Genomic DNA, 19131 nt, shown 5'->3' with positions numbered 1-19131 from the left:
GCCGGTGCCCTTCCACCATTCAGCTTCCATTTGTAGACCAAGGTAAAGTTTGCTAACCGGAACACTGCTTCTGGTTTTGCGGATTTGTAAACTGAATAGTTCGTAAACAGGGCTGTTTGTAAACCAAGGGACCACTGTATTCTACAACTGAGCTACAGCATTCCCACTAAACAAATATATTTTGAGAGTTGTTGGTCTGTTGCATTTCAGACTGTTCCAACAACAGTAGGAGAATGACTTGGTAGAAGATATGTGTCTGTCAGTTGGTGCTGCAGGAGATGCTTGTGCAGAGCTGTTCTCCACTGCTGCCTACCGGGTTGGGGCAGGAGTAAGGGTTTGTGGTACATCAGTGGAACCCAAACAGTCCTGATCTCATTGCCACCCTGTCCCAGCTCTGCACCGTCCTGGTAGCCAGCAGTGAGATGGGGTCGACGACTCCACAGCACTGGCCCACTTTTCCAGTTACTCTTCTGTTGCAGCATTACTAGCTGTAACATTCAACCACCAAACATTATTACAGTGGTGCCTCGCAAGACGAAATTAATTCGTTCCGCAAGTTTTTTCTTCTTGCGGGTTTTTCGTCTTGCGAAGCACGGTTTCCCATAGGAATGCATTGAAAATCAATTAATGCGTTCCTAGGGAAACCGCTTGCCAGGCTGGCGGTGCGGAGAAGGGCTTTTCTCCGCACCGCAAGCCTTCAGGACAGGTACGGGAACAGAGGGGAAGGGGCGCAGCGCTTTCCCTCTGTTCCCGGGGCTTGCGTGGGAGGAGGGTTTTTCCTCCCCACCGCCAACATTCAGAACAGCATTCTGAATGTTGGCGGTGGGAAGGAAAACCCTCCTCCCACCCCAAGTCTTCAGGAAAGCCATCCGATGCCGGGCGGCAGGAGAAGGCTTTCCCCCTCCCCCTCCCGGCATCGGAGCTTCGTCCCGATGCCGCGCGGCGGGGGGAGACGTTCCCCCTCCGCCGCCCGGCATCGGGGCTTCGTCCCGATGCCGCGCGGCGTGGGGAGACGTTCCCCCTCCGCCGCCCGGCATCGGGGCTTCGTCCCGATGCCGCGCGGCGTGGGGAGACGTTCCCCCTCCGCCGCCCGGCATCGGGGCTTCGTCCCGATGCCGCGCGGCGTGGGGAGACGTTCCCCCTCCGCCGCCCGGCATCGGGAGACGTTCCCCCTCCGCCGCCCGGCATCGGGGCTTCGTCCCGATGCCGCGCGGCGTGGGGAGACGTTCCCCCTCCGCCGCCCGGCATCGGGGCTTCGTCCCGATGCCGCGCGGCGGGGGGAGGCTTTCCCCCTCCGCCGCCCGGCATCGGGGCTTCGTCCCGATGCCGCGCGGCGTGGGGAGACGTTCCCCCTCCGCCGCCCGGCATCGGGGCTTCGTCCCGATGCCGCGCGGCGTGGGGAGACGTTCCCCCTCCGCCGCCCGGCATCGGGAGACGTTCCCCCTCCGCCGCCCGGCATCGGGGCTTCGTCCCGATGCCGCGCGGCGGCGGGAGACGTTCCCCCTCCGCCGCCCGGCATCAGGGCTTCGTCCCGATGCCGCGCGGCGGGGGGAGGCTTTCCCCCTCCGCCGCCCGGCATCGGGGCTTCGTCCCGATGCCGCGCGGCGGCGGGAGGCTTTCCCCCTCCGCCGCCCGGCATCGGGGCTTCGTCCCGATGCCGCGCGGCGGCGGGAGACGTTCCCCCTCCGCCGCCCGGCATCGGGGCTTCGTCCCGATGCCGCGCGGCGTGGGGAGACGTTCCCCCTCCGCCGCCCGGCATCTGGGCTTCGTCCCGATGCCGCGCGGCGTGGGGAGACGTTCCCCCTCCGCCGCCCGGCATCGGGAGACGTTCCCCCTCCGCCGCCCGGCATCGGGGCTTCGTCCCGATGCCGCGCGGCGGCGGGAGACGTTCCCCCTCCGCCGCCCGGCATCGGGGCTTCGTCCCGATGCCGCGCGGCGGCGGGAGACGTTCCCCCTCCGCCGCCCGGCATCGGGGCTTCGTCCCGATGCCGCGCGGCGGCGGGAGGCTTTCCCCCTCCGCCGCCCGGCATCGGGGCTTCGTCCCGATGCCGCGCGGCGGCGGGAGGCTTTCCCCCTCCGCCGCCCGGCATCGGGGCTTCGTCCCGATGCCGCGCGGCGGGGGGAGACGTTCCCCCTCCGCCGCCCGGCATCGGGGCTTCGTCCCGATGCCGCGCGACGGGGGGAGGCTTTCCCCCTCCGCCGCCCGGCATCGGGGCTTCGTCCCGATGCCGCGCGGCGGGGGGAGACGTTCCCCCTCCGCCGCCGGGCATCGGGGCTTCGTCCCGATGCCGCGCGGCGGGGGGAGGCTTTCCCCCTCCGCCGCCCGGCATCGGGGCTTCGTTCCGATGCCGGGCGGGGGGAGGTCCGAGGACAGTGGGGAAGACGCACTGCGCTTCCCCGCTGTCCCTGAGATTTCCCTATGGGCTGTCGTCTTGCGAAGCAAGCCCATAGGGAAATTCGTTTTGCGAAGCGCCTCCAAAACGGAAAACCCTTTCGTCTAGCGGGTTTTCCGTCTTGCGAGGCGTTCGTCTTGCGGGGTACCACTGTATTCCAGATGGGGGGAAGGGTCATGGCCCAGCAATGAAGCATCTGTTTTGCATGCAGAAGGTCCCAGATTCAATCCTGGCATCCCCAGGTAGGGCTGGGAAAATTCTGAAATTCTGGAGAGCCACTGCCAGTCGTCATAGGCAATACTAGGCTAGATGCGCCAGCATAAGGCAGTTTTCAGTGCAACTCATCTTTCTTTATATGCAGATCTATTCCAAAACCACCAAATTGTATTGTCTTTTACATATCTCAGCTCATTTGAAACTCTGTGGTTTTATTTATTTTTTATGCCTAGACTCAATGCTTTGCAATTTTAAATCTGCATACATTTAAATTAATTAACATATGCAATTAAGCCATGGCATTTTCTTAGTCTGAGCTGGCAACAAATAATTACAAAATCTCCAGTTGTTTCCAGCTGTGTTTATACAGAGGCAGTTTCAAATGGGGGAGGGAACCCCCACCATTGAACCCCACAGGGTCAGGGATTAAGCTGGGACATTCCAGCCACTTTGCCAGTCTTTAATTCTTTTCTTTGCTCATTTTTTTAAAGGCCCTTCCTTTCCCCTGGATGATTCTCTGGCTGAATTTTCAGAGACGGTTATTTAATTGCTCTTCTCATTTCACATCAGAGGAACACTGAGCCGCTTTGCTGGGTGCTTGGCTTTGTATCATGACTGAATTGCACTCATGGCTACCTGCAGTGTTCATAATTACAGATGAGATTCCAAGCTTATTTGCAACATTTCTCAGAAAGCTATGAAATTTCCCTTGCTTCTGCCTCATGTGGGGTATCTTCCAAGACTTGTCAAAGAATATTAGTTGCCAACATTTTGAGCTGATCTAAAATAAAACAAAAACAAAAAGAATTGGGAAAACTCTAACCAATTCCTGGTCTTCCACTGCAAGGACTGTTTCCTATCAATAAATCCACTCTGTCTCTAAGGCCACAGAAAACTGAACTAGACACAATAGGAATGTCTGTAAAAGCCTCTGATCTATGTCATATCCAATGTGTATCCTGTTCTATGGGAGCTTGAGGCTCAATGGAGAAGAGGTAGTATCTGGTGAAGTCAAATCCGGGTCAAACCAAGCAAGTAAACACCAGTCAAGGGAAGCAATATGTCAAGGTATGGCTGCCAAGGGCAGATCATGGCAGTTCCCTCTCTTATGCGGAGGGCAACCAGAACAGGACCTTGGAATAGGTTCAATCTTGTTGACAGAAGCTCTCTTCTGCTAGGGAAAGGAAATGCTGTCCCAGCAGGGAGGTGAAACCTTATATTGGCTGAAAAGATCTGCCATGTACTGTATTTTTCGCCCTATAGGATGCACCGTCCCATAAGACGCACCTAGTTTTTTTGGGGGGGGAAATAAAGGGGGAAAATTATTTTCCGCCAAGCGTGGGGCTGGGGCAGGGGAAGCCTGAGCTTCCCCCGCTCCCAGCCCCCAGAACAGTCAACTCTCTGCAAGCTGTGGGAGCCCGGTGCCGGGCTCCCGCGCCTTGCGGAGAGCTGCGCTAAGCCTGGGTTCAGCGCGCCATACTTCAGCATGCAGGCAACTCTCCGCAAGCCGCGGGAGCCCAGCACAGGCTGCCACGGCTTGCGGAGATCTGCACGAAGCCTGGAGAGCGAGAGGGGTTGGTGCGCGTTGAACCCTCTCGCTCTCCAGGCTTCCGCGAAAGCCTGCATTCGCCCCATAGGACGCACACACATTTCCCTTTCATTTTTGGAGGGGGGAAAGTGCGTCCTATGGGGCGAAAAATACGGTAATTGTCTCTGTTTCCCTAAAGAAGTTGGATAAGTTGCTAAAGGCCCTTGCCTGATTTTGCAGCCTCTGAGAAGCTGGAGAGATGGAAATACAGTGGTATCTCGGGTTAAGTACTTAATTCGTTCCGGAGGTCCATTCTTAACCTGAAACTCTTCTTAACCTGAAGCACCACTTTAGCTAATGGGGCCTCCTGCTGCCACCACGCCGCTGGAGCATGATTTCTGTTCCCATCCTGAAGCAAAGTTCTTAACCTGAAGCACTATTTCTGGGTTAGTGGAGTCTGTAACCTGAAGCGTATGTAACCTGAAGCGTATGTAACCTGAGGTACCACTATACATCAGGGGTCTCATTGTCCGAGTCCAGAAATGGTGGAAGGGCTGTTTCCGCTGGCTGGAAGGAACACAAATATGGGTCTGCCAGTTCTTCCCTCCAAAGAAGAAGCCCGAGTCTCACCCTCATTCAAGCTGGTTGCTCTGGACTGGAAGGGTCCAGGATCAGGAATCATGACAATATGGACAAATCCAAGATCACTAAATTTCCTGGAGTTAAACAAACTTTTATGTGGAGGCGGCGGGGGGTGGGGGTGGGCGAGGAGAGATAAATCAGTTATAAGGAACTTTGTGTCTACAGGTACCACAGGGTGTTCCCTTTGTTTTTCTTTGTGTAGCCAGCTTTGGAATCATGAAAGCAATGAAAAGCAAGATCTAAAACAGTGCACCAGGTAAAATAGACAGTAAATACATGATGGGGTGGCAGGAAGTCACTGGGGAATTAAGAAGAATGTCTAGAGAACAAATGTTGTTAACTTTTTTGTATTTTTGTTTCGACTATATATATGCTTGTTTGTAATATTTTCCTTATTTTCAATAAAGCATAAAGAAAAGAAAAGAAAAGATCTAAGTGCAATATTAACAAGTTTCCACTGTGCTTTGTGGTAAAAAGTCTCTAAAGGAGAGTATGTGCTTGCCTGACTTAAGTTGGCCATGACTAATGTAGCCCATTGATTTCAGAACACTCACTTGGCCTGGACTAACATATAGTTTTTAATGATCCAGATCTCAACTCTTCAGCATTTTCTGCAGCCATAGTTTTCCACCTGTCTGGCGATGGGTGTTCCTTGCTTGGTGCTGCTGCACCAGGAGAGAAGGTTTGCTGATAATTGTGCAGCTTTACACAAGTGCAAGTTCTTAAGCTGCTCATGGAAGCTCACATTAATTCCATGAATAATCAGTCAGGGCTGGCAGGCTGATTAGCCCTTCTTCTTGTCTGCTTACAAACAATGATTACTGTCTAATCTCAGCACTCTTGGAAAAGCTACCGAGAGTGCCCTTCATCTGCTACAATTACGTTCCGTCTCCCTTGGAGCCAGGGCTTCCAGTGCTATCCATGGTCTCATCTAGTCAGCTAGTACAGAAACGGACATTACGAAAGAAAGAAAGAAAGAAAGAAAGAAAGAAAGAAAGAAAGAAAGAAAGAAGAGCCTAAAGTGCTGGCTCACAACCAGGTAAACTGAGCCAAAGCATTAAGTGATAGCCAGAAAACAAAACAGAATGAAGTGGAGACCATTTGTTGTTTAGTCATTTAGTCATGTCCGACTCTTTGTGACCCCATGGACCAGAGCACGCCAGGCACTCCTGTCTTCCACTGCCTCCTGCCGTTTGGTCAAACTCATGTTGGTAGCTTTGAGAACACTGTCCAACCATCTCATCCTCTGTCTTCCCCTTCTCCTTGTGCTCTCAATCCTTCCCAGCATTGTGCTCGCTTCGGCAGCACATATACAATCTTTCCCAGTATCAGGGTCTTTTCCAGGGAGTCTTCTCTTCTCATGAAGTGGCCAAAGTATTTGAGCCTCAGCTTCAGGATCTGTCCTTCCAGTGAGCACTCAGGGCTGATTTCCTTCAGAATGGATAGGTTTGATCTCATTGCAGTCCATGGGACTCTCAAGAGTCTCCTCCAGCACCATAATTCAGAAGCATAAATTCTTTGGTGACTAGCCTTCTTTATGTTTCAGCTGTCACTTCCATACACCACTACTTTAACTATACGGACCTTTGTCGGCAAGGTGATATCTCTGCTTTTTAAGATGCTGTCTAGGTTTCTCATTGCTTTTCTCCCAATAAAATTTACAACGTAAGCCACCCATTTTATGTTCTGATTGCTACAACAGAAATGGTTGTATTCTCCTGACCAGGGGTAGCAAATATGGTGTTCTCCAGGTGTTTTTGGACTCCAACTCCCTTCAGACCCAGCCAGAATGGCCAGTGGTCAGAGATTATAGTTGTGGTTCAACAACATTTGCAGGCCACACTATTGTCCACTCCTGCTTTTGATTATGCTATCCATGCACTATTTAAAAGATGATGGAATTGGAAGAGGTGTCCTGGAGACTCATAAAGTGGAAAAACTGTCAGACTCAACAAGCTGCTGCTTGTGATGATTTTTTGGTATCTGGAGTTGAGCCTGATGTTGGTGGGTTCTTTAACAGTTAAGGTCATCCATGAGAAAAATGATCCACAAGGTTCTGATTGCTCTTCGGCTGAAAGTCGGTGGGTAGAGTGTATTCTCTTGTAGAATTGAACAGCACTAATTGACAGCAGTGACCTGCACTACCCACAGCTACCCACAGCTCAGCCATGGTGATACCTGCCTTGGTTACTTCTAGCTTGAACTACTATAGCACATCCTATATGGGGTCGCTTTTGAAAAACATTCAGAAGCTCCAACTAGTACAAAATGCTGCAGAAAAAATTGTGCAAAGATATTGCTCACCCTCCCACTCCAAATTGGAAATAATGTGGCTTGTTTTCTAAGCTATTCTGATTCTACGCTGGAGGACATTTGCTGGTGGCATTCATGTGCTAAGAGTAATGGTTAGAACAGCTCTCAGAGGCAAAAAAAGGATATTTTAGGCAATCCCCATTCCATCAGTACAACTTCTGTTCCAAGCACAGACTGATGAATTAACACTCTTTCCAAGGCTCTTTGTTGTAGCCCCTGAGTTTAACTGGCAGGGATAGGAAGAGTGTGATGCAGGTTAAAATAAAAAAGAATAAAGAGGAATGAAAAGAACTACACACACAATGAGCTGACCACAGATACCTCATAAGGGTATAATGGAAACCAATGTTAAGGTCAGTCTCTATCACCATCAGTATTTGGAAGGAAGCATAAATGCAGGTGCTATGGAAGCTGGAAGAAATGTTACAAATAAAGCGGGGAAAATGAAATGGCTAATGAGAAAAGATTCGAAACACAGGCAGAAACGAATTCAATTTGGAAACTAAAAGGTAATGCAATTGATAAAACAACAAAGAACTGCTCCTTCCAACACCATACAGTTGTTGCAGAATATCAGCCAGTTGTTTGAAAAGTATAAACGCCAATGGGGAAGAAGGGGCAGAATTAACCCAATGGAACTAAATAAATATTAGGTAAACATTCTGAACCGAATATCAGTGCCAGCATAGTATTAGAATAAAGAATTATTTCTCAAGAATGTGTAAAGCAAACCTCATCACAATGGATTTTGGAGAGAACCAGTCTGAGAATAATATCCTGCTAAGTGGATAGCTCAGTCTGTAGAGCATGAAACACTTAATCTCACAGTTGTGGGTTCAAGTCCCACATTGGACAAAAAGACTCCTGCCTTACAGTTGGATTCAATGACCCTCATGGTCTCTGCCAACTCTACAATTCTATGAATATCAGAATAAAGGTTAGCAAATTCTTGGCAAATTTTAATTTATTATTCCAACAAACACCATGAATATTTCACTTTAAACATCTTCACAAAGAACAGTTTAAAAGTCTCATGGGTCATTTCTTCTTGCAGAAACTGAGGTTTTCCATACGGAGAAGGAAAGAAAGAATGTTAATGCCCTTTCTTCATTGCACAAATCAAGTCATTTGGATGCCTTTTTACAATATAAATTATGAAGTTAATCAAGACTAGGAAACTGCAGTGGGACCTGGCAATTTGAATGGCAGATGATATTCAGAGCTGACAAATAAAACATAGTGCACATTGAACCAAACTGACTATTTACTCAGGTAGCTTAGCTTTAAATTAAATGTAACTATCCAGGAAGAAAAACCCAGGGAATCCATTGTGGACAGCTCAATGGAAACATCTGTTCACTAATACAGTTCCTGGTTGTTGTTTTTTTAAGGAGTTGGAATAAATTTTAATGTAGCAGGAGTTTAAAATTAGATAGCCTTTCCTTTTTGTTCCAATAAACAGCACTTCTTTCTTTCAATGACTGAACTGAGAAACTGGTTTCTGTCTCAGGAAAGGAAGGAAATCATATTATTAAGCTCATACCCTCTTGTCAAGTGCCATCTGAGTGTGGAAATTGGCTGCATTTAAATAAGTGTTTACAACTATGCCATTTCCTGTTATGAAATTTATAACTGAACGGTGCCTACACCTAATTGCTATACATTATGAATTATGAGATGTCAGCACTATTAATCATAAATTTCAAACTACTCTCTCTATTTGCATAGCTATGCTTTCAATGATTGCTTACATGGCACCATTAATGGGCAAAATGGTTTACAACAATCCTCATTCATCTCAATAAAAAAAACCCCTGTGAGGCACGACACTTGTTCTGGTTTTAGAGGTGGATGTATTTAGGTGTGGGTGAACTTGCCCATAAACCACTTAAGAAAGCCGAGGTCCCCACATCTCAAGACATCTTTCAATATTTGTAGGAATAGTGAAAGCTTTTTTTTTTTTTTGTGGGAACCATCTTCAGTTGGGTTTTATCACAGGAAGGCAGGGCATAGACTGTGAAATACAAAAATAAGCAGTCGAGTCGTCTCCTTGCTCAAACCAGAAAGATAGCCTGTTTCTTTAGGATGCAGCAGCAGGAGGAAGGAAAAGGAAGCGGGGTCACTCTATTAGCTTAGCTGAAAGACCAGCTACTGTTGACTCTGCCTCTCCTTGAACGCCTCCATTCCTCCTGGTCATTACAAGAACTTTGTAGTTGAGAGCTAGTGGTTGCGTTTGTTTCCCTCCTCCCTCCCACTCCTCCTTTTCGTGACATGTCTTTTATATGGTAAGCCTGAGAATAGAGATTGCCTTATTATTTATCTTTGCAGAACTACTCTAGGAGCCTTTTTGGGGCTGAAGAATGGGGTAAAATACTTCAAGGACCATATTTTTCCGTGTATAACATGACCCCATGTATAAGATGACCTCTACTTTGGGGAGCCCAAAATTAAGAAATCAGTGTTTTAAAGTTGTTCAGCTTTTTGGGGAAATCACCCAAAAAGCTGTCGAGTTTCTTGGGGTGATCCACAGAGCTGAGCCTCAGCCGGTGAGAGCACAACTAAGTTCCCTCCTTGCCTTGGCACTGCATCTCTCTCCAGCCAGCTCTGCGGTCCTGAGTCCGGCATTCGGTGACTTAGGAGCAGCCAGCTCAGCCAAGACTTACTGTATAAATCTGTGTATAAGGGAAAATAACCATTGTCTTGTACACAGAAAAATACGGTATATAATAAACAAACACATGGTGGTTTACTCTTCCCACATGACCTTCCCTACTCTATTGCTGAGAGCAGGAGGCCAGAAGCACAGCTCAAGAGTCCAACACAGGCTTTCCACACAGAAGGTCCCAGGTTGGACCCCAGCATTTCCAATGAAACGGTTCTGTTAGCAGAGGATGGCAATGGAGACTTCTTGATGCAGGACATCACAAGAGATACTCTGTCCATTTCTTGTGCAAGAAGCTCCTTTGCTGGTCTGGTGAGTTCCCCTCCTTTAGCTGGAGTTTGTTGGTGGTCTGCAGGGATGTTTTATATGTTGTGCTGATCTGCAACCTAAGACTCCTCATGCTCTTGGATTCTGGATCCACCATGTACTCAAGTCTCTGTATTAAGTGCAATAGGCATATAGGGGTTGCCATAAAGAGCTGTGTTTTTCTCTATATTAACACAGAGCTTGACATAGGAAGCTGACTCATACCAGGTCACACTATTTGTCCATAAGGCCCAGTATTGTCTGTTCTGATTGGCAGCAACTGTCTAGGGCCTTGGGCATTCGAATCCATTAAAAAACCCCACACAATTCCTAAAAATGTGTGTCAATGTCGGCTTTCCTTAATTGCCTCCAGCACTCAGGCTTCCAGAAAATGGGGAATTTCATTACTCACTGGGTTTGGTGACCAGAAGAGCTTAAGAGGGGAGGAAACTGTATCCAAGGGAGAAAGGAACTGAAGCCCCCTCCCTCCCAGTGGATTCAAGCAACATACATGCATAGTGTGTGTAACATGCATAGTGTCATGAAGAGCAGCAGGCCACCTTTGCCTAGTAACTGCTGCTGGCACAAGACCTTTTAGCCAAGTGCAGGCCAATACATTTTTCTGCCAAAGGAAACAAAAACTTTTCTGCTGTACAACCTCTTCTGGTGTCTTATCATCATAGGCTGAGCAGCACCAGAATGGCACAATAAATGATCGAGATCTGACTGATCCAGTTTTTCCCATTTATATTTTTACTGTCCAGCATTCCTCTGAATTCCCTCCCCTTTGACAAAGATGTCTCTGCCGCAAGCAGTCAGAGGAGATTGGTGGGCTCTTGATCCCAATCACCAGCCATCTGCTAAGCTGCGTCTGTGGCCTCCTACCAAGAGGAAAGGGAGAAGCTTTTTCTCCAAGATATTCACACAGCAGAGGCTTCTGCCCCCATAATTTCACTGGGACAGCCCTGGTGATCCCCAAGTATATACAGAGCCCCACTCAAGGGATTTATATTAAGAGGGCCTTCTGTAAATCCAGAAGTGGCCAGATTTTTCAAAAAATATCACATTTAGAGTCCAGTTCCATGAGAAGCGTTAAACAAACCTAATTTTGTGTAGGGTTACAGACTATGTTCTAGAATGGTATATTCAGGCAATCAAAGAGAAAGGCGGGATTCCAGGAGTCCTTTTCTTGCCTTCACCATATTTCCTGTAGAAACATCATCAAGTGCAAACACTCACAAATGTTTAATTACAGTGGCTAAAAATTACATTCTTTGAGCAAGTGTTAGCAAAATCACAGAGAAAATGTGATTATAAAGGTGAGGTATCACTAATTAAGGCTGTCTCTAGATTTGCATATAAAACAAATATTAGAGCTCTTTGTTATCTGTGGGGGGAAATGCAGTTTAACCTGCTGGTAACAGCACTTAGTACTTTGAGAACAACTTTCATGTCTGAAACCCTTTACAATTACTGAGGCTCATAACCTACCTATGGGGAAGGTAAGAAGGATGAATTTTGCATAATATATGGGAGTTTAGCCCATGAAGTTCAACAAGCATTCTGATACAGCAGAGCTAACATTGGAGGCAGGACTGTTATCTGAATTCTCCTCTGTTCAGTGCCTTCTTCAACTTTCTCTTGGTAATAACAACTAGCATTTAGTTTGTTTGCTATCTTCAAAGTGCTTCACATACAGTATCCCTACCAAAGCCCTGTAAGATGGGTCAGTGTGGCAATCCTTCTATTGGAGTGATAAACAGCAACCTATATAAGGCCACAGTGACTTTGCGACTCAGGTAAGATTTGAACCAGGGCTCTTAACCAGGGGTGAGGGACCTTTTCCAAACTGAGGGCCACATTCCTCATAGAAACCTTCCATGGGCTACATGCCACAGGTGGGCAGGCGCAAGGGCAAAACTGGGCATGCCCAGAAAGTGTGACTCTTACCTGTGTTCCGTAGTCTAGATTCCAGCAACAGAGAAGTCATAAGTTTAAAGCTTGATTCAGTCCTAAAATCAGGCCTGAACCCAGACTGAAATGGGCTCCCGCTCCCATTCCCACTTGGATAACATTTCTGCTGGTTTGGGCTCCTCCTCAAGGCCATGTATTTGCAAAAATGTGGCTTGATTTATAGCATAACAGTCTTTAAATCTACTGCAAAACGATACTTCCTTGTGTAATGCAGAAGCTCACAATCTTTGACATCTGAAACTCGAGGAAGAAAACATTGGCTTTACATTGCCTTAAAAATCTATAGTTGCTTGATGCTTCCAGAATGAATGAGGATGGAGTAGGAAAAGGGTAGATTAATGATAGTTGATAATTAGAGTGGAAGGTTCAGCTCACTGTGTCATGAACTAGTGAGTAAAGTTAATCAAGTGTTCAGGGTTCCCTAGGAGAGCAATAAGCCTGAAACTTGTCAATGGAAAGTGAGAAGAGACAAAGGCATGATTGCTATATTGCAGCCATTGTTAATTTCGCTAAGCGGTATTGCCATTTTCAGGGAAATCCCTGGGGCAAGATTTAGACTGCTAACTCCATATTTAACACCCTGTGCTGTATTGCTGTTGATCTTATTACTTCCTAGCTGTCTTTTCTGTTACAAAGATCTTCACCACCTTTCCAAAATTCTACCTAACAGGACTTCCACATTCTAAACACATTGAATGGCGTTGTTCCTAAAAAGAGATGTCAACAGAAAGAGAATTTTTAAAAAATCTGAACTGAATTCCCAGCTCTGAATTTACAACCTAAGGAAAGAATACTTAAAGTCTTCCAACTTCCTGGAGCTGGCATAGTTAGGCCACCCAAGAGTCCATGCCCAACACTTCACTCTTTAAATTTCCACCTCAAGAAATCAGGAATCCACTGAAATCTGAGGGGATATGGTACCAGGATGCTTGAAATCCAGCATTGCATAAGGATGTTGTAACAAGAACATCATAAAAGCTCTGTTGGATTAGGCAAAAGGCCAGCCTAGTTCAGTATCCTGTTCTCAAACTGACCAACAAGAGCAGATGCCCACATACAGAACATGAACACAATAGTACTCTCCCCACTTGTGATTCCTAGCAACTGGTAATCAGAGACATACTGCCTTTGACACGAGAGCTAAAACATAGCCTTATCCTCCATGGATTTGTTGATTCCTCTTTTAAAGCCATCTGATGTGCAAAACACCTCAGTATAAGCGACAGAATGTAAACATAAAGAGAAATAATATTAACAGGAGAACTCCAGCTCAGGATTCTCCAAGTACTGTAAGCAGACCTGCTCAGGACCAAAGGGCAACAGAATTCACAGTGGAGAATACGTTCTCAAAAATGAATTAAAAGGAACAGCAAGGAGAGCAGATAATAATGCCTCTCTAAAACATGAAGGGGTTCCGAGATTGAACATTAATCTTGTTGTGATGCATCTAAAATACAGAAGGCAAATGATGGGCAATTTCTCCTCACCACCACCACTACGGAACTACAGAGAAATTTAATCATTTTTCCCTTCAATTTACTCTGTGCAAGCTAAGCCTAAATGGAGAATATTCTCCTTATCAGCTACAGGCTCGCCATCATTATAGCTTTGAACTGTCTGCAGATGGAAGAAAGGCTGCAGCTGCTGGAGGATCTCTGCCATTACCCAAGAGCTTTCCCAGTGGAGAAAACAAAAAGAGGTGATGGAGTGAATATTCATCATGCACAACTCTGCGCATAGAGATGCAAGTCTATTTCTAGGCTAGAGGTACTGAGCTATTTGAAGGAGCAAATGGCAGGGAGACAAATCCTAGCTCCGAATGCATGTTGGGGCAGTGTGCAGCAGTATCTAGGCTGGGAGGGAGTTTCATCCCTGTCCACAGTCCCAGAATTCAGTTGCTGGGCTTGAGCTGCATCTGGGTACAGGTTGGCAATGCCAGGAAGGAGCAGGAGGAAGGATGTTGCTTTCTACCTCTGCACTTTGGTATCACTAAGATAATAATCGTCCCAGCCAGACCAAGCAATCTGGGGAAATAACAGGCCTCATAACTGCTGCTTCAAACTTAGCTTCTGAATCTAAGCAACTTGAAGTCATTTAGATGACTGCCCTTTGTCTCCCATGGACTGTTGGCCATCTTTCAGAATTTCACCAACTGCATGATTCTGACTGAGCATCCGCCTCTAAATATTCCAATTTTTTGGCTTCAGCTTCACCTGGACTATACTCTCACCTCTGACCCTTCGAACTAGCAGCTTCTAGGCTTGAGCCTAAAGATCCTTGGTTATCATTATAGCTGGTCTAATTTACTCTTGAGTTATCACTTTAGCAAGGTCCAGTTCTCTGCCTCAACCACCTCATGTCTTCCTCGGGAAGCACAAACATTTTAAGCAGGGATGCCTTACTAAAGGATGTCTTCTTATCACAACTTATCACTTGCAGAAATACCAAGTCCTGTCAGCTGCGACCATTACATCTTAAAAAATATAATGTCATTGAAGAGCACACCTGGAAAAAAGTCAAGGCTTCAGCTGTTGCGTTTCCATTGCAATATGGCACCATCTCCCTAGATACTTGAGCCAGTGGTCAGGTAGGTGTCACAATTTCTGAGTTGTTTGTTTCTTCAGTTCCAATGAATGGCTCTTAGACAGGGCTAAGCAATGCAAGAGGAAGGAGAGGAAACAACAAAAGCAAGAGACTTTCACCTTTACAAGGCTCTCTGGGGACTGTCTGCCCACATATCCACTCCAAGCCCCCAAGAATGCCAAGACAAACATTGTCCATGAAAGGCATTTGATTAAAGCTGTAATTTCCAGAGTTTCTACCTGTCTGTGTCAACTTGTCTGCCAATGAACCTTTCCCCTTTTTCTGTTGCAGGGTGGCATCTTCTAAGGTGTACATATAATTTGCATTGGCCACTACTTCCCTGCGCAAACTGAGAATATGGCCTGGAACTCTCCAATGTTCCCCTCATTTCCCATGAGGGAAGATCAGTAGTGGTGGGTTAGGAACCTGTCTTTCATGGAAGTTTATCTGCTGTTACTGCTCTTCTTACTGAAAAATACCCAGTAAACCTCTGAGAAATCCCAGGTTTCCCTAGGATCCAGTTTGAAACCTGCATTAGGAAATAAAATTCAGGCTAAGTCCTTGGCATTCAGATGCTATCTGCACTTCTCACAATCTTGCAAAACTGCCAATAAGAGTCCTCATTTCCTTTACAGGAGCATCTCTTGCCTTCAGCGTATATAGTATCTTTTCTCCTGATACTGATGGAAGCAGCCTTTGCAAATGTCTAAGTATTATGTGCAGGTAAAGCAAGGTTTTTCTCCTCTGGCACATATTTCTAGGTCTTAACTGCAGTCCCTCAATTACCACAGCACAAGGCTGTGAAAACAGCTCAAGCTGAAACATACACCGAGTGATTTCTAAGCTTACCTTCACCTACCTTTCATTATTTGCCCTCATCACCATTAAAACAAGAGATGTCAGGATCTCCTATGACTTTTACATAGCTGAAAGCTAAATTAAATTACACATCAAAGCATTCACAAGCATCCAAAATGGCAAGACCACTGCTGGGGAAAGGTGGTAGCAGCAGTGATTGGGCCATGCCATACCAAGCAAGGTGTACAACATTTCTCAAGATCCCTCAATCCAAATGGCCTCTTTCAATATCACTTTGAGGTGGGGAGGACTCCTCTTCTTTTCAGAATGCCTTGTGATTGATGTGAGTCACTGCAATGGATTTTACCTCTGAATAGAAAGACGCCAGCTAAACTAGCAGGAAGCAGCCCTGTTCCCAATGGCTTTGTACCGCTGAAACAGGAAGCCCTTTTTTATACTCCTTCCAATGGCCAGCATGGGTGGGGTCGGTCTGGAAGGTATTTCCCTAAGAAGCTGCAGTGCCACAGCTAAGCACATGGGGCAGTGGCCAGCAGTTCCTGACAGCGAAGAACCGGGCTAAATATCAGAGCCCAGGAACACAAAGACACACCGCTGCTGCTCATGCAAAGTCCCAGCCCAAGCGAGAAGCTTTTCATAGCCATTTTTGCCTAGGAGTGCACAGTGACCAATCCAAAACCTGTAAATACTTTGCTGCCAGTAAGAGGCTCCAAAGCACAGTTCTGCTCGCTCATCATAATTCAATTAAGTTTCCCTTTAAAGGTGAATAAACCAAATTCACTCTTTCCTAAACACTGTGAGAACCCAAATGCAGCTGTTCTTTGAAATTTGATGAATTTTCATAGGGGCTTGTCTTTGTTTTAAATACAAACTAATGTAGAAATGTGTGGAAATGAACTTAAGAACTGAAAATTGAGAAACTGGGAGAAATCAAAATAGATGGATTCACCCATTCATGCCACATTGAGCTATAGAGAGAGACGTTCTCAATTCTAGATAAGATGGCACAATGGAGAGCTCTTCCATCTATAGATCCCATGCAGAGATGTGTGAAGGAATGCCCTCACCAGTTTTTAATGTACACAAGGGTATCTTGGGTGGTTGTTTGCTATGGCCCAGTGTGACTTCTCACCTTGTTTTGTTATAAGAATTTTACAATCTCAAATATAGAATATTCATAAATGCACACATATCTAAATATATAAACCATGTGTCTGAAATAGTATGGGAGAGCAATCCTGAAGCCATTTTGACTCTCCCGATGACCTCAAATATTCCTCTGCAGTAAGGGAGGCAAATGGGAAAAGCCTTCCCACTGTCTTTTTGCTTACAAATCCTGTCTTAAGGGCGTATTTGTGTATGAATAGGCTGAGCCTGTGACATGGACTCAGGAACTAAAAGTATTAACCATCACAAAAGAATGGCTAGGTGCCCAGGTAATGCAATCAGTGACCATTATCAGGTATTCCGTCAGACAGGATTTCTGCTGTAGACCGCATCCTATGATGTATGTATGATGATTTTGGGGAGGTATTTGGCTAAGGGTGTTGGGCAATGTCAAAAGTCTTTAAAGATTCCTGCACACTTTTGTTCAGGGACTCTCCCTCCTTGGAAGAAGGGGAGGGAACTCTGCTGCAACAGAAAAATAACTATCTGCCTTGCTTTCCACTGGATCCTGCCTCCATCCATTCTTCTGTGACCGATTATGGACTTAAGGGACTCAGAATCCCATGGGGAGTTGGGCAGCAAAAGCAAAGCCCCAATTTTTACATCAGTGGTTTACCTCCTTATGGCTGTATGAGAGAGCAAGACCTTAGTGAAGCGAGAATTAACTGAGTAGCCAAATCCCCATTTTCAACATGAACACAACAGCACAAAGAAGCAGGTTACTTAGCTGAGTGGATTAAAGCAGTTCCAATCAATTTTTGTAGCTTTCTCCACCACTGTGTGCTCATCAGCACTGAATGACACACACCTGGTTCTGACCTACATTTTGGCCACTGGCAAATGTCTATTAGACAGAACCACATGTTCAGCCATCTGTGTAACAGCCAAGAGACCTCCGACTAGTACAAAACATGCCAATCCCATCTGTGGTGGCCCATTTACTCCATGCTAGTAGGATTATATGAAGATGGAAGGAAAGAAGAACCCAACACTTTTTTGGGAAGGGGTTTCGGGTTTACTGAGGACTTTAGTATGAAAAGATTCCATCAGCTTCAGACGGGGTTAATAATTTTCTGTCATGCTGATGGGACTGCTCCCTTTGTAATTCTGCAGTGAATGGGCAAACGTTACCTTTTTTGCTTACCAGGATATTTTTTTTAATAAATCTTGGAAAAATAAGACCACCTGCACAGACTATGCATTGCGGAAAAGTGTGACAGTATCCATAATTCATGAGAGAGCTGTCCACAGGCAAATTGCCTGCAAAAGCGTTGACAGGAGAAATCCCAGTTCTTTCCTGCCTACATTGATTTCACAAGATTTGGTAAAAGGGGAAATTTTAATTTCTAATTAATCTGCCAATATATAATCTTTTTAGCGCCCTTAAAAAAAAAAAGTAATTCACACCTTCAGTGTCAGAAAAGCAGCCAGCAGTTAAGATGAAAGAAGTGAAATCTTGGCTGCTGTTCAAGACTAGCCCTCTGCAAATCGGATGCAGTGGGTGAAAAAACAGCCTTCGTACAGCTGATGCTACCGCCACCGCAGAGGCCACTGTAGGGACCGGCTGAGACAGACTGGGAGTCTCCTGCACTGCATGCTGGTCCTGCTTGTGACAAGTCTCTTGAGACGACTGAGCAAAGGAAGAAGGAGCAGGACTGTCCTCCCATGTCCCGCCTGGCTTTACCCTCACTCTCTCCACCCACAGCAGCTCATTGGTTCCTCTTCACCTGGTCTGCTTATACTTGCCAGGCCTGGGAAGGTAGCCAAATTCTGGCCTCGCTTGCATGGCTCTCCAAGCATCCTCAAGGTGACTTCATCCATCATCTTGCCTGTTCCTCCTCTAACTGATCCCACCACAGTCCGCTCACTACACTATCTTTTTGCCTGCACTTCTGACTGCCAGAATCCTCTTTCGTTTATTGAAAAGCATTTCTAAACCGCCGAATAGTTATCTCTAAGCTGAATACAAAAAAACGCAACATAAAAACAATCTCGGAGTATCACAGAGACGTAAATTCGGTAATAACAGGGGCCATTTTACTGGGCCAGGGAAGAATGGGCAAAATATGTAAGGCTTTATAAAGGATCTAAATCAACTCTGCTTCACATATGGTGGTGGGAAGGACATTCCAGAATGCAGGGACAATGGCAGAAAATGCCCGTTTTGGGGCCATCTCCTTGTGATTTTCTGTAGGGTGCAGAGCAATGAGTAAAATTTCCCCCAGATGATCTAAGTGATCATACAAGTCTCTACAGCCGCTCCACAATTGGACTTAGTGACCTCCAACCCTACCCTGCTATGGGCTCTGCCTCCACGAGATCTGCCCCAGCAAGGCATCAACTTCCATCTTAATCCTTTGGGGACTGACACTTCTGGCCCTCAGTGCTGATGGGAACCACTGTGTAAGAACATAGGAGCAGTCTTATGTTTCTAGGAAGCTCACAAGAAGGACTTAGGGCAGTGATGGCCAAACTTGGCCCTCCAGCTGTTTTGGGATCACAATTCCCATCATCCCTGACCACTGGTCCTG

The 19131-nt window shown here is 46.4% G+C and overlaps 1 protein-coding gene across 2 annotated transcripts in view; it reads right to left on the bottom strand.

Moving 5' to 3' along the window:
* Positions 1-19131, bottom strand: part of MAD1L1 (mitotic arrest deficient 1 like 1) — a 464357-nt gene that overhangs the window by 92697 nt on the left and 352529 nt on the right. The gene's annotated exons all lie outside the window — the stretch shown is intronic.

The sequence above is a fragment of the Podarcis liolepis genome (assembly GCF_965112155.1).
Source record: "Podarcis liolepis genome assembly, chromosome: 14".
Taxonomy (NCBI): Eukaryota; Metazoa; Chordata; class Lepidosauria; order Squamata; family Lacertidae; genus Podarcis; species Podarcis liolepis.
Note: the sequence above shows the minus strand (reverse complement) of the source record. Positions and strands in the feature narration are given on the sequence as shown.